General features: G+C 48.4%; 1 protein-coding gene across 4 annotated transcripts in view; it reads left to right on the top strand.

Moving 5' to 3' along the window:
* Window positions 1-16,010, top strand: part of LOC139056987 (uncharacterized) — a 246,879-nt gene that overhangs the window by 92,693 nt on the left and 138,176 nt on the right. The window lies entirely within an intron of this gene.

The raw sequence follows: 16,010 nt of genomic DNA, 5'->3' as shown, positions 1-16,010 counted from the left end.
GAAGGATGTTTTCAACAGGATTTCCATACCGGACATATGTGGGACCAAGACACACAATCCAACACGTAGTACGTCATCATATCGCCGAATGTTAAGTGTATTTCTGAAGCTGCTGCACTCAGGATCAAACTTCCAGTGCAGAGGATAAATGGAGAAGCAGCTATGAACGACCGCAACTGAGCCAGCATATCGGGAGGAAACGTCACAAATTGGTAGGTAGACCACCGGAACTACTGCGCATTACCACGCATTGCGAACTACCGCAAGCGTAAGCGAAGCAATCGTGTCCCACGCTCCCGCTCTCTCCGAAGATGTCGCGAAAACCGAGCACTGCTACTTCTGCAACGGATGCAACTACTGCTGTAGAACGGAGCAGTAACGGCCTTTAGTCAGTCAAAAGGCCCTTCTCTCTTAATTGCACGCTTTGTGCTAATTTGCGCCTAGTCGGTCACATGACCTAACGCCGCAGTTTTACTGGATCTCTTTGCCCTTATCTGTAGGCTCGGAATGCCTTAAGGTTGGTGCGCCCGGCGTTCAGTCTGCGCGTTTTCACTGGATGTGGTGGTCGGGTGATATGCTCATGTGTTCCAGCATGAACGTTTGTCAGTTCGAGGTGAACGCTTTCATCGTTCGCTTAGTAGCTCGATCTCCGTGGCACCTGTACGCCTTACGTATGTATCACGATGTGTGTTACAGTTCATGAAGTCTGTGTTTTTCTATTAGCAGCCCTGCAATGTTTCCGACTAATGTGTCGTCGTGCCTGCGCCCATTCGTATGACGGGAATTGCACATCCCCATGCTTTGCGGCAACGGTAACATCAATGGGCGATTGACCATGTGTTGTGCTGCGTTTCGTTCCATCGTACAGCTTTTCTACAAATTTCGGAGCTTACTCTGGCCTATATTGTTTCTGCGCAGCGCTTGGGTCCAATAAAAAGAAATTTCTGAATGAGGAACTTTGAAACCTCTAACTTCCATGCAGCCCATTGGATGGGTCCGCGAGAGTTGTCGCTTGTGTCTTTCCTGAACAGTGGTGAATAATAACAAAATTATATGAATCAAATAACTATTCCACACTCGCACTGTCCGCAATAACCTTGATTGAGCTTTGTTTCCTTTTTTTGTTATGTAACCGCGAATGCGAGAGCAATCGTGCAACTGCGTAAGGTTGGAATAGCTGAAGTGCGTACGCATAAATTTGTATCGCGATTGGCGCACTTGCTGCATAAATGGCCTGCCGCGCTGTCGAATTTTAACACGCCTGTCTTTAGGGCTGCTATATTGCTCTTGCCAAACAGTGCCATGTATGTTTCTTCGTATAATGAATCTTTTGGATGACTTGTTTGAGTTCTGCTTACTTACAAGTAATCCGAACTAGTATGGCAGCGACATCAAGAGGAGTTTACTCTTCAGCCATCTTTCACGAACGAAAGGAAACCTCTGCGCTGACTTAATTGCTCGTTCGCACGTGGTCGTATTTTCTAGTACGTAACAGCGAAACTTTTTCTCAATTCACTGCTTGTTTAACGCGCTTGTAGGGACAACCATGTCGTTTCAATTTTGGTAAATGTGTTGTTGGCGTTTTGTTTGCATAACCACGATTGCGAAAGTATTCATAAAACTACATACGTTTGGAATAACGGAAATTTTGTTGGCGCTTTTCTTCCGATCTGAGAATTTGCTGCTCGTAATAGCTGGTCGCATTCCTGAATATGACCATACGTGTATTTCTGGCTTGTATTGTTTTTGCCTAACAGTGTCGTGCATGTTGTCGTAATAACAAAACATTTCGGAGACTTGTTAGACTTCTGCTTATGTAAACGTGAACGGATGCCTGCTAGTATGGCGTTAACGTCATCTTCACGCCTCAGCTCTGTAACGACGAAACGTGTGCGCTGACTAGCCTGTTCGCACGAGTTCGCATTTTTTTATTATGAAAGTTTGTCAGAGTTGGGAGTCAGTCGCGGGCTCGTAGTGATTAACCCTGTCGCTTAAGGGAACAAGGTAGGCAAAATTTCCGATAAACATCGATTTTTTGTTTTTGTGTAATTTAAGATCTCCATTTGTTCCTTAACATGGCCCAGTGTTTCATTTGCGCGCACGCGAAATATTTACCTAAAAATCTACATTTTTTGAAACATAGGCAGCATCCAGCCAGGAACCCTTTGACACATGCTCGGGATCTGTGCCTCTCCTAAACTGAAAAAAAAAATAAAAATTTTCAACACCTAATTTTGGCGACGTTTAGCGGAATGGCTGTCACTCATCTGGCAACAACTAAAACCTAGCTAGCACATTTCACTTAGCCAAACAAATCATAGCACGCAGCTGGATTACTCGCAACGCGAGGCGTTTTGCTCGTGCTTCGGCGTGTTTTCGCGGACAATCGAATTTGTTTATACTTTGGTGCTGGTTATTTAGCGGTACTGAAATCACGAAGCCAAAGAAGAGCTTTAAAAAACGTCTCTTCCACGGAAAACGGCATAAGTGGATCTCCAATGACGCCAATTCTCCGCAACACAATCTATAAGCTTTCGGACTCGGCGGAACGCTTGAAAAACCTAAAGGCAAGTGATAGTGACCGCGGTTATGGCCTGAGTGACATTGACCTTCTATCGTGTGCCATTGCCGAAAGCTGTGCGTGTAAAGCGTGCGGTGGCGACAAGCAGCTTGTTGAAGACAGTGCACGAAAAGGAGTTGCTTGCGCATTTTCCCTGCACTGTGTAAAGTGCTTTTCAGCGCACCGGTTCGACACATCGAGACGGACAACATCAGGATTTTACAAAATCAATGTGAGGGTTATTTATGCATTGCCATGCGTAGGAAAAGGAGCAGCTGCCGGGACTACATTGTATGCTCAACTTGCCGAAACCACCCACAAAATTTTCATGGTACAATGATGAACTACTAAATCATGTTACCGCTGCCGCTGAAAGATTAATGGAATGCGCAGCTAAAGCAACAGACCACAGTGACGGAGATATTGATATCGCTATTGCTCTTGACGGAAGCTTGCAGGAGCGAAGGCACACCTCAAATAATGACATAGTGTCCGCAACCAGTGTTGACTCTGGCATGGTCATTGATGTGGAAGTAATGACGAAACATTTCGAAATGTGCGTGTCGAAAGCCACCTCTCGTGCCTACCTAGACAAGCATCCTTACCAACGGATCTATGAAGGTTCAAGCGGAGGAATGGAGACCGAAGGAGCTTTGCATATATTTCAAAGGAGCAAACAACTACACGGGGTTCGATACACTAAGTATTAGCCGGTGGGTACAGCAAAGTCTTCCTTGCTGTTCAAGCAGCAAAGCCATATGGAGGTCATGTTGGCCTTTCAAAGCTAGAGTGTATTGGCTGGGCATGGGGACCCGGTTGATGAACCGGATGCTGGGACCGGGATCGGGACCCGGATGAAGAAGAAAACAAAGGAAATATACTGCCCGACGGAAAAGTTATTTGTGGCCGAGGACGCTTGACTGACACAGCGATCAACAAACTTCAGACATATTATGGCTTGGCCATTAGGAAACAATGTTGGCAGCTTGGACGGCATGCGGAAGACCATATGGGCCACCTATTTTTATATGTCGTCCACTGATGCCCATCCTTCGCATGGCCTGTGTCAAAGGCTCCCGACACGAGGTGCCTATTCAACAAGAGCGAGATGAATGGCGAACATTACATCAACAAGGAGTCCCTCCCGGCACCGGTCCTTGAGGCAGTGAAGCCGGTGTTTCAGCAGCTCTCAAAGCCTGAGCTTCTCCAGAAATGTCTCCATGGAAAAACTCAGAACGCGAATGAGGCGTTGAACAACATTGTACGGGAGCACGCTCCGAAGAATGTCTTTCTCGGTGTCAAGATACTGAAAATAGCGACAATGGATGCTGTGCTAACTCTTAATGGCGGCAGCATTGCTCGAGCCGATATGTTGAGGTCAGTCGGAGTTTCTCCAGGACGGTTCACAGTCCAGTGGTTGCGCGAAGCTGACCGGCGGCGACTGTACTTTGCAGAGAGGGCTACACGACTGGTCACTAAGGAGGCCCGGAAAACAAGGCAGCTAGCGCAGAAAAGTGTTGGTGATGGATGCGACTACCAGGCTGGTGGCCATTGAAAAAATGCGTCATAATTTGTTTGTATAGTCCTATATTGCAATAAAGCTTTTTCTTCCACTTCAAAGTCAATTATCTCAATACACGAAATTTTGCTGCATTTTTCAGAAACTACAAGCGCTAGGGAGACATTTTCCAGATATTGAGCATATACTTCAGACAGTCTACTGAACTAGAATTATAAATTTCATTGTCGGGGATTTTTACTTACAGGCTATGTACTGCAGATCTTGGCTCTAAAATTTTGTGGGTCCAGTAAAAAAAGAAAACAAAAAAGTAATCTTTAAAAATATAATCCTAGTTCAATAACACTACCTAAGTTTGCTGATTACAATGCCACCAAGGTTAATGTTCTATCCCCAGCAGATCATGAGAAATAAGGGTCATCCTAAAATGCATGGCAAGAATAGTACCTACCTTGTCCCCTTAATCTTCGTCTGCCATTGGCGTTTTGTTTGCGTAACGATCGCGATATCAAAAGTAAAAAAAATGGCTGAAGGCTTAGCTTGGTTAAGCCTGGCAGATTGCGAAAGCAATACCCTTGGCTGCGCCTTGGTTCGGCTGATGGTGTGGACATGGTTGCCCTTGGTAAACCTATGGCTATACATCATTCGACATAGCACAAGGCAGCGCGACTACCACTGCGAGGAGCCGAGCTGTAGCCCCATTTATCTTCCTAGCGTGACGTCACACCAGCGAGCGCCCTCTCTGGGTAGCACCGCAGCAGTGGCGCGCAAGGCTTCGCCTCCACCATCGTAGCCGCGAGCTGGGGCCCCGTCTATCGGTCTGACGTGACGTCACATCAGCGAGCGCCCTCTCTCTGTAGTGCCGCAGCAGCGGCGCGCAAGGTTTCGCCTCCACCATCGATCATGCGAGCTGGGGCCCCGTCTCTCGGTCTGGCCTGACATCACACGGTCACGTGACGCGCAGCTGTGTAAGGAGGCGCCACGACCACAGATGGGCCGAAAGTGCGAGCAGTATTGCTTTCGAAATAAAACTGTGTTAGGAGCCGACGGAAGGAGGGTACCCAAAGGGAGTGCAGCACGTTGGCCAAACAGTAAATAACAAGGGGAATATTCTACGATGTCATGCCGTGACGAATCCTACACGAACGTGACAAATGGCAACGTGTGGTTGCAGCCATGTTATCGGGTGAAACATACATGGCCAGCATCTGAGTTAGCGTTCGGTTCAGCCACACCGTTAGTCCAATCGTCTGTGGATGATCAGTGGTGGTGAGCTTACCTTAAATGGAGCAGGCATCAAGGAGTATAAAGGCGTGCGATATGTTGTGAAAAGCCTTTTCCAGATCCAAGCCGAGAACTGCCTTAGTGTCGGCGGAGGTAGAGTCAATGATCTGGTGCTTGATCAGTCTCATGGCGTCCCGAGTCGAAAGCCAATCATGTTGTGTGTATAGCATTCGTTAGACTCGAGATGGTCAGTGAGGCGGTTTACCATGGCGTGCTCGGCCATCTTTCCAACACACGACGTCAGGGACATGGGCCTTAAATTGTCGATGCTCGGCGCCTTACCTGGTTCCGGTATGATTAAAGTGTAGGCTGCTCTTCAGCTCTTGGGAATGAGGCCGCTGCACCAGATGTCCTTCATCTTGTGCGTAAGAAACTCGATTGAGGCGTCGTCGAGATGCTTCAGCATTTTGGTCATGATCCCGTCGGGCTCAGGTGCAGATCTGCCGTTGAGGGATGTGAGAACTCGCTTTACCTCAGTCAAGGTAAAATCCTCGCCCATAGATGGTACGTCACGCCCTTCGTACTCGGGAAGCTGGGGGGGGGGGAGGCACCGGATCGCCCGTGGCCGCCAGGTACTTGTCTATGAGGTGCTCCGTGACTGCCTCATCTGGAGTCGAGTCGGTGGCCAAATGGACAGCTTTCGCCAAAGCTCTCTTCTGGTTGGACTATGAGTTGCCATCGTGCAGTTGGTGCCTAAGGAGACCCCAGCTTTTACCGTTCTTGAGCGGGCCCTCCACCGAGTCGCAACAGCTCGTCCCATTGGTGCTTGCATAGCACCTTGCAATGAGCCTCTATCATCTTGTTTATATCGGAAATTTTCTTGCGTAGTCTTCTGTTATGGCGCTGAGTCTTCCATCTCGCGTGCAGAGCCTGCTTGGCTTTCAATAGATGCGCCAGCCTACTGCCCATCCTGTGCACCTCCACATCAGTTGTCACCTCCTTGGTGGCTCTAGCCGCATCCTTCTTTTTCTCGTCGCACCAAGAGTTTAGGTCCATATCATCGTTAAGGACGCGCTCGGAGCGGTTGGCTCGGAACAATTCCCAGTCAGTGAACCTAAAGGTCCTCGTTTTGTTACGGGTAGTCTTGATCACCGCTTCGATGATGCAATGATCGCTGCCGAGGTCCATGGCTGTCCTTGACATTTTCCAGGTTCTTGACAAAGGTAAGATCCGGAGTCGTATCTCGGCACACCGAGTTCCATCTCCTGGTTGGAAAGTCTTTATCGGTTATCAGCATAAGATCTTCCTCCATTGCCGCTTCCCATATGTCTCTACCTTTCTTCGTATTGGTACAATAGCCCCACGCCTGATGCTGGGCATTAAAATCCCCCATGACGACTAGAGGCTGACAGCCGGCCAAATGCACGGCCTTCTTGAGAATACCACCACGCCCGACTCTGTGAACGCTGTGTCTGCAGTAAACACTCAGTAGGAAGACACTGTTTCTTCTTAAGCGCTGCATAGGGGGGTCGACAACGAGTTCGGCCATGACGTATTCGATCCCATTTTCCGCGGGACAAAGGTTTGGTCTACAACCTTTGTTTGGTCTACAAAAAGTGCATGTGCTCAAGGCACATGCACTTTTTACTGACACCGATAGCGACCCCCCTTCCTCCTTCGGTGGAAGCCGCCGTAAGGAAGCCGGGGAGCTTGATAGGTGATGATGTGATCGTTCCTTGCAAGGCGATTACTTGGGGTTTGTCCATTAAGCTTTTTAGGTATTGTCGCAGGGTCGCCCGTTTGCTGACGAACACTGCGCAATTCCACTGCCACATTGTTATGACGTTAGTTCTGTTACCCATGTTTGGGCTTGGGAATGGATTGGGAAAGGGCCGCATTCATAATGGCACCCTCTGTCGGTGAGGCAATGACGTTGTGCAGCTTTGGCACTTGTGCTGTAGATGTGCTTGGGAAATATCCGTGGCTGGTCCCCTCCAGCCTAAGTATTCTAGCGCTGAGGGCGACCAGGCTCAGCTGAGGGTGCGCGATCATTTCTTGTACGTGAGAGAGACCTGTCTGTATGTTGGACATGGTGTTCTTGAGATCAGACAGGAGTTCTACCATGTCGTCTGCCCTTGAGTTGTCCAGCGCACGCCGCTTCACTGCAACCGTCTTGGGAGGGGCCTTCACTGTGTCCACGGCAGAAGAGCGTGCGGCAGACTGAGAAGCTGGCTGTGTGAGCGCCAATCTTCGTATTTCCGCCATCTCGGCGGCTAGCCGACTGATTTCCTGCTTGAACAGAGCGTTTTCCTTTCTAAGACTGTCATTGGCACGCCTAAGCTCTTCGAGCTCATTCGTGAGACGCAGGTCGTGCGAGTCTTGAGAGTTGGACGCGCGCGTTTGGTTGCCATGGGGCCTATCAGCCCATGTTAGAGAGGACTTGCCTTTACCGCCATTGGGGGTCTTCGAACGTGAGCTGTTGGATGAGTCGCTCCCAGCACGGGATTTGGAGCAGCTTCTGTAGATGGAGCCCGCTGGAGAAGGCGATGTGAGTCGCGATCTCGAGGTAGCGCGACTTCTGGAGCCCCGTCGGCTTGTAGAGCGGCTTCTCGAGCGCAAGCGCGTTCTGTCCCTAAGGATGGTGCTGGATGAGGCTTGCGGATTGGAGGATCGAACGATCGACGGCGTGGGGAGCTCCTCTTACTGCCTGGCACGCTGGAAGCGTCGACGGCGAACGGTGTACGGCGTCTTGAATCTTTGCGCACACTCTTTACCGGCTGTAAGGTGCGGACCACCGCAGATCTTGCATTTTGGGTCGCATTGATGCTGCTCATCAGGATTTGGCAGGCTGCATCCCCGACAGATCACGTCGCTCGGTGTAGGACATACATCGGCGCGATGCCCGACTCTTCCGCAGGCGTGGCATACGTCAACTTGCTTTCGATATAGGGAACATTTCATCAGGAGCGTTCCGTACCTGACAAAATTCGATACCCGCTGCCCGTCAAAGGCGATGATGATGGTCCCAGTCTGAGCGATTCTCTTGTCTGCTAGCGCAAGATGGTTGTCTGGTTAACAATCTTGCCATCCACCGTCGCTGGGTCGTCTTGTAACGGTATGCCACGTATGAGCCCCTTGCACGTGGAGTGCGGGGCTGTCTCGTACGCGCAGAGTTCGTGGATCGTGCCTGTGATGCGGATTTGCTTGATGCGTGTATATCGATCGGCATTCTCCCGTCTTGGAGTGCTGGCCACCATGACGTTTTGTTATAAGTTCGGGCACAGAGTGTCTTGTGTGAGCTCTTGCTGGTTGATGCCGGAGGCTGCAAGCATTGCGTCAGCCACCGTGGCCGCTCCAATTTCGGAAATATTCAGCCCACCTATTGGTCTCATAACGATCTTCGTGTCTTCTTTGGGAAGAACAGGCATTCGACTTGCCCTAATAATCTTGGTGTTCAGCGCTGCGCCGCTAGACTTGTAGCTATGGGGAGCCAAAGGCTTTGCCATGGCGTTCGGGTTAGCATCCCGCGCTTTGGCGCCAGCTCTTCTAGCACCTGCGGTTTGCAATCCCTGCTCTTGAGTGAATTCCTCCGGGAGAATATTTTCACCTCAACTTGATATTCCATGATGGTAGCGGTCGAGTGGCACTGAGCCGCCCCGGAGGCCAAGGCGTGGTTTCCGAAGTGCTTGTTAGACGCCGCCAACGGATGTACAGAAATGTCCGTAAAATGGTGAAAAATCACTCACTGTGGCAAAAAGGGTATCCACGTGGTATTCTTGGGTGCCTGGGCTGCCACAAAAACCTGCTCCGTGGATATTCGGAAGTCCACCTTCCCATTTTGGACACCGGTATTAATGTTTTGTCCGGTTGGCTGTATCGCGCTCGCTTCGACATATATATTTTTTGAGGGCCTCTAATAATTCCTCATTAGGGCCTTGAAATTACTCCGCGATTCTTTGCAATGTTCTGCTTGTCACTGATTTGGACTTTCCCGGGTCTAATATATTCGTCACGATGGCCCAGGTTTTGCAGTGCCCAGTATTCCTTGTAGCGAACTGCAGAAGTGGAACCATCCCTCAGTTGCCAATTTTTGATCACATCAATTTGCTTCCTCTGCCAGAGCTGCGATCCTGCTCAGAAGGTTTCTGTTAAACGTTGTTTTCGCCACCTTTCTTGCAGCTTACGCCTGCTTTCTCACAGGCTCAGGAGGTGGCTATCCACCACCGGTGTTTCCACCGTCCATGCAATCTATTTCAATGCCTGCCCGTGCGCTGCTGTAATGAAATCGGATCATTCGCCCATGAACTCCGGTTCGATTGTGAGTGGAGGGTAGAGCAGTTCGAACATTTTCCCCGCCGCCCGGCATAGTCTGGGAGTCGATAAGGATATGCTGATGAGACAGTGACCACTCCATATATTTTTACCTAGCGTGGTCCAGATGGCGTTGCTGATGTTGCTTGTGAAACTGAGTTCCGGCAACGTGTCTCTACTCATTATGTTGCCGATCCTGGTGGGCATGGTGCGGAGCGTGATCAAGCTCAGCGCAAGCCTGGATGCAGCGTGTTCGCAACTCGTTCCCTTGGGTGTGTTTTTTGGATAGCCCCATACGGCGCAGGGAGCGTTGAAATCTCCCAGCACCACGAGGTGGTCCTTGGTGCCTGAGTCTCAGTACCCGAGCATCAGCAAGGAGTTTGCTAAAATCTTCATTCCTGTTTATTTTCGCGGACTCTGCAAATTTACTATTATAGTTTTTGCCTGGCCTCATCTTAGATGGAGTAAGATCATTATATAGTGAATGATTTGAAGATTTTCTATCTACTCTGCTTTGGCCGCGATAGTTCTGATCACCAAGGTGGCCACGCGGGGATATTATGAATTTAGCAGTGTGTAATATACTCGCCACTTGACCACGTTGGGGAAAATTTACTGCTGGCATACTACATCTGGTCGGATTTGTGCACCGTTTGTATAATTTTTAAGAACAGCAGGGTGCTTGTTAAAAGTGCGCCAATCCTATTCCCAAATTTCTGATTATTTCCCGCGTTTAAATTTTGTTTGAACCATGATATACGAGAGCCTCCGCGTCGTCCCGACCCCCATTTGATGCTTTGTGGGTTACAATAATAAGAGGGCTCTTATTATATGCTTTCGGCAAGTCTCCCACAGTCCTGTTTACATATTGTTTCTGGATTCTTAATTCCTCGGCGATGAACGATTTTATGCCTTACATAAAACTCGGTAAGTGTTGGTGGAGATTCGCAATGCTACTTCTATATTCGTGGACTTGGTTCTGGATCTGTTTAATAAGGTTGTGATTGTGCTTGGGGATGCCAAGAAGTTCGTCACCTCTTCACTCGCCAAATTACAGTTTGCTTTCTTGGGTGGGATGTATTTCCGTCTTGTGCCCCTCAGGGCTGACCGCCGGGCCAGAGGCCTGCAGTGTTTTAATTGTGTTTTCGAACTTATTTGCAATGAGGAGATTGTTAATTGAAGTTCTTAGCGCTCGGCCGCCATTTTAATCTTAAGCTGCTCAGTTTCTTTGATTAGTTTTTGTTTTCATCTACGATTTTTCTGTATTGCTGACTGTCTGTTAGTAGAGCACTGGACGTTACCACCCCCACCAAGCTCACCTGACTGTTTGGTTGGTTGGCAGCTGCTCCTTCTGCTCCGGTTCCAGTCGGGGGGACGTTCTTCCGGTCCTTTTTATTGGCCGAGGTGTTCTTGAGGTTCCTTGTCCAAGTAGCGTCCTCTGGTTTGTTGGCTTTGGTTTGGCATGTCCTCGATGCGGGTCTTGATCGTGATCTTTACGGGACTTCTTTGGCTCATCAATTCCTGCCGTTCCAAGCTGAACCATCGTGGGGGTCACTGTTCCTTTATTTCAGGGAGTCTTTTTTCAAATTAATCCACACCGATTTTCGTTGACGCTGCTCGATTCGAGAAGTACAGGGGGCGATGTTATTTAGCCTCTTTCTGCATAAACGGTCGCCCGTCGCGTCTTCGTCGCCACTGATGGAACACTTCGGTGAGCACTCGTGGTGAGCACCGCGCATTTGAAACACACGCTGATATCGGGTGTTTGGCACACATTGGTACGATGATCCGTGGACCGACAAATTTTGCAAACCTGGATCGTGGGTTTGTATTTGTAGCAGACTGCTATGGCTCCAATGAAGTACACACACCTTGGAAGCACCTTTCCGTTGAGTAACGATCACCGATTTTTATGGGCGCAGCATGCGGGCTCTTTCAATCTTCACACCTTGACTGCGAAACCGCAGATTCCCCATTAGTTCCGCGTGAGCTGTTCCGAGTGCGAAGCCGTGAACGACGCCTCGCAGAACATCTAGGTCTGCCACACATCAATTAAAGGGGTGAAGCTGCCCCCTGAATTTTAGTTGTCTAATTACTCGCAGCCTTCCGCCACTTGTTCGTGTGGTGTGGATAATATTACAATATTGGACCCAGGATGAATCCGCAGCCGAAAATGCTGCCTCTAAAACTATTCTTCTAGGCCTCTATCACTGCTATACTGAGCTTCGATCTAAGCATATATTTAATGATGATATCCTTTTGTGCCCTCAAAATGACATTGATGTCATCCTTCGGCAGAGGCGGCGGTCCACGGTGTTTCCTATATCGGAAGGTGGTACGATGCTTTTCATACTAATAACCTGACTATTCTCGTGTAGTCATCACAACAGTTAGTAGGGCCGTATCTCTTGTGATAAAGCAGTATTCGTGAGTCCAATGCAAAATGATGAGTAATTTCGAGGAGCCTTTTTTGTTGCAGTTATTTTCCGTCCCCTACTGCACTTCGCAGTGCATGTGGTACGGTTCAAACAGTAAAATGTAGGTTACTCATTCTCCTGTACCTTTAAATGCGCCAGGGGACCAGTGTAGTCATCAATATCTTGTATCATGATAGCTTAATGATTAGCGATTATTTCTTGTATTGCTGCCGCGACGTGAGTAATCTGGTTTAGTCCTTCCAGGAGCACGCACAATGCTGAAATCCAGTTTATCCCCAGCAAGTTTCAGCCATTTCCCTCCATGGTTAGCAATGACAGTAAGTAGCCGCGGTGCCTGAACCACAGAAGTACCTGTGCGGAGACAATAACGCTGATCTCTTTTGTGGACCGCGTGCGCAGTTGCAGAGGGTGCTTGTACAGCTTCGGAGGATGCGTCTTTCATGAGCGTCGATATATCAACTCAGTAGCAAGGAACCATGTGGACCCAAAGTCTACATCGAATTGCCGACATTAGCACTACCTACCAAGCTAACTGACAACTTCGGCATTAACTCCGGCGACACAAAGCATTCAGCACATAGCAAGATTTGCATGCGGACCACTCATCGACTGCAGAAAGTGACAAGACATTGTAGGGTTGACTCCAAATATTGGAATGTCGTTGCTTGATCTACTTTTTCTTGTTCAGGAGGTCGTTTTAAAGTGTTCTTTCTCAAAGCGTTCCCGACGCTCGCAATCCTCCAATTAGAGACTAGGCGCATCATGCCAGCTCCAGCGTCGGTAGCAGTGGCTTTTAGTCGAACTTGCGGCCGGTCCCCTTATGTTCGAAATTTTCAGAAATTCTGCCACGCTTCATGCAGTTGTGACCCTTTGCTTACGTTTGGAGGCCCTGTCTAGTGAAAGATGCAATCTCCACAGATTGCTAGAAGACAATTCCTTTTCGGCAAAACATTGTTTGCTCAGGTGTTCGGTGTGAATTTTATGGATGAATTGATCTCGCACCATGATGTCCTGGGGAAATATCGATCTGTAACCTTTTGCTTTCACCGTCCCTGATCTTGACAAGCCATTACCGTCAGAAATCAAAAAATATTTTCAATGCTAGTTTTTTAGCTCACTGTTATAGCAGCTTAACTACACTTCTGGCAGTAGGCCATGACTCTAGAATACATAATTGCTCAATATTTCGAAAGACTTGAGATGAATGTTCTTCGTTAATGCCATCACCACTATCTAGAAACTAGCCCAATCGGGTGTCTTTCGCGCGACCAACACGCACACCTTTTCGAATGAGTCGGAGCAGACGTATTAAGCAGGATAGTACACTGATTTTTTCACCGTCGATGTGATTGGAGTGCCGACAGAAAGCCAGGAGTTGAACCCAAGACCCCTAACTTTTGTCGGAAAAGTACTTCATGTTGCCATGCAAACTGCAGTCGCCGTGGAGCGCTATAACGTAAAACTAGGGCCGTTTAACGTAAAACTATTCCAATATGTTTTTATTCCAATCTCCTGATGTCAACTTTGGGTGGCCGCCGACGTAAGCACCGGTTGGTCACCCACAGGGTAGTCTGAACAAACCAATAAAATGCTCCCCTCGTCCATAGAAGCTCACTTTTGTTTGCTTCAAAAACGAATAGCATCGCTTTCACTGAGCGGCTTGTCTTATCTAATTGGCTTACAAAAGGCGAAGAACCATGCAAGTGAAGAGGGATTCGAAGGGGCCGAGCCAGTGCCCTGAATATTGATAACTCGATGAAGAGGGTGCTGCGGGCATCTTCAATTAGTCCGCTTTCTCTTACTTAGGTTGCGGTTGCTCGTCGACAATCGCAGCCGCATGGAATGGAAGCTTAAGAATGAGGCTAAAACGGATCCTCTCCAAAGAAGAGTTGGCAGAACGAGGGCGTAAATGTGCCGAAAGTTATCGAAAACGTTACACGCCACGCAAAAAGTTTTATGCCACGCAAATAAACCCATGCTCTCCGGCAGGTGCGAGTAGCCAGTGTCTGAGCGATCGGCGGCAGCCATCTTTTATTACTTTCGGAACGGGGCAGCCTGCGGCTATTCCGAAGAAAATTCAGTTTTTTTCGGCATATTAATGCATCTTTATCGCGTACACGTCACTTTGACGCGGTGAGTTCTTGCGGTTTTGTGACGTCACGTGACAGGCAGGTGAAGTGGGTGCAGCCCGAAAACTTCTTACCAATAGGCGAGGGCTAATGGCGAAAAGTGGTCGATTACGAAATAGCTATTTTTGTTTTGTTCGGTCAAATTATGCATAATCAATGTGTACACGTCATATCAGATGGGGAGCAATCGCGGTTTTCGTAACGTCGCGTGACAGACAGGTGAAGTGGTGGTGGTCCAAAAAAGTTTTCGACCAATCGCGGTGTGCTAATTGCAGAATTGGAAAAGAAAAGTTTGGAACAGATTTACGTTATAGCGCCCCTATTCTAAACTTTTCTATTCCAATTGTGCAATCTGCCCTCCGCGATTGGTCAGAAGCCTTTTTTGGACCACCCCCACTTCACCTGGTTGTCACGCAAGGTCACAAAAACTGCGATAGCTCCCGATCTGATATGACGTGTACACACTGATTATGCATGTTTGGACTGAACAAAAGCAAAATAGTTATTTCCGATTCGACGCTTTTCGCCATTCGCCCTCTGCTACTGGTCAAAGGTTTTCGGGCTGCAGCCACTTCACCTGCACGTCACGCGACGTCACAAAGCCGCGAGGGCTCACCACGTCAAATGACGTGTACGCGTTAAAGGTGCATGAATATGCAGAACAAAAGTGAATTTTCTTCTGAAAACTGCAAGCTGTTCCGTTCCGAAGGAAATAAAAGATGGCTGCCGCCGATCGCTCAGGCACTGGTTACTGACACCTGCCGGAGAGCATGGATTCGTTTGCGTATATAAAACTTTTTGCGTGGCCGTATAACGTTTTCGAGAGCTTTCGGCCATTTGCGACCTCATTCTTCCAACCCTTCTTTATTGAGCATCTGTTTTAGCGTCATTGTTAAGCGGCCGTTGAATGCAGGCGCGATTTTGGACAAGCCACCGCAAGCTAAGTAAGAGAAAGTGGACCAATCACAGGCGCCGGCACCCCCTATTCATCCGTTTATCGAGTGCAGTGGCTCAGCCCCATTGAATCCCTCTCCCCTTGAGCGTGCTCATTACCTCTTGTCAGCCAATTAGATAAGACAAACCGCTCAGTGCAGGCAATGTTATTCGTTTTTTCAGCAAATAATAGTGACCTCCCATGAAAGATGAGAGCGTTTGATTGGTCTGTTCAGACGACGCTGCGGCTGACCGCCCGATGCTTGCGTCTGCGGTTACGCATATTTGATAAAAACATATTGCAATAGTTTTACGCTATAGTGCCCCTGGTTGCTTTTTTTAGAATAAGGGCTAACAAAGCGAGTTGTCGTCGATAATAGCATGTCTTAAACCAAGAAGCAAAACGAAATCATGTGCATTCTAATCTTCAACCTGGCATGCGCAATAATGGGAGAGCTTGTTTTGTTCGTCAGCAAGCGGCCAGCGCAAACGCGTAAACACTCGACCTGATTGAACTACATTTCCGTTCCTCAGTGCGCCACTGTTTCTAATCCAGCAGCTGCTCCACACACCTGTAAACCCACTTCACAGGACCCACATCCCAATTCATTTATGTCGTTTTTGAAGAGAAAGGGACGCATTCAACGATGAAGAAAACTTGTAGATATCGGAACTTGTAGAAAGTGTAGATATGACAGAAGGCTGTGCTAGTTGGTTAGGATTCATTATGGAAACAAGAGGTGAGACGTGCAGACAAGACGCAATAATGGATAAGTTGCGTTCATGTTGTGCACTTCTCTACTCTTGTGTGCTGTCTACACGCCTCACCTCTTTTTTGCACAATGGTGTAGATATGCCTGTTTTTTGCAACCAAGCCATCATGAAATGTAAACGTG

This window comes from Dermacentor albipictus, chromosome 3 (genome assembly GCF_038994185.2).
Source record: "Dermacentor albipictus isolate Rhodes 1998 colony chromosome 3, USDA_Dalb.pri_finalv2, whole genome shotgun sequence".
In the NCBI taxonomy this organism is placed as follows: Eukaryota; Metazoa; Arthropoda; class Arachnida; order Ixodida; family Ixodidae; genus Dermacentor; species Dermacentor albipictus.
The sequence above is the reverse complement of the archived record's forward strand: the minus strand, read 5'-3'. Positions and strand labels throughout refer to the sequence as shown.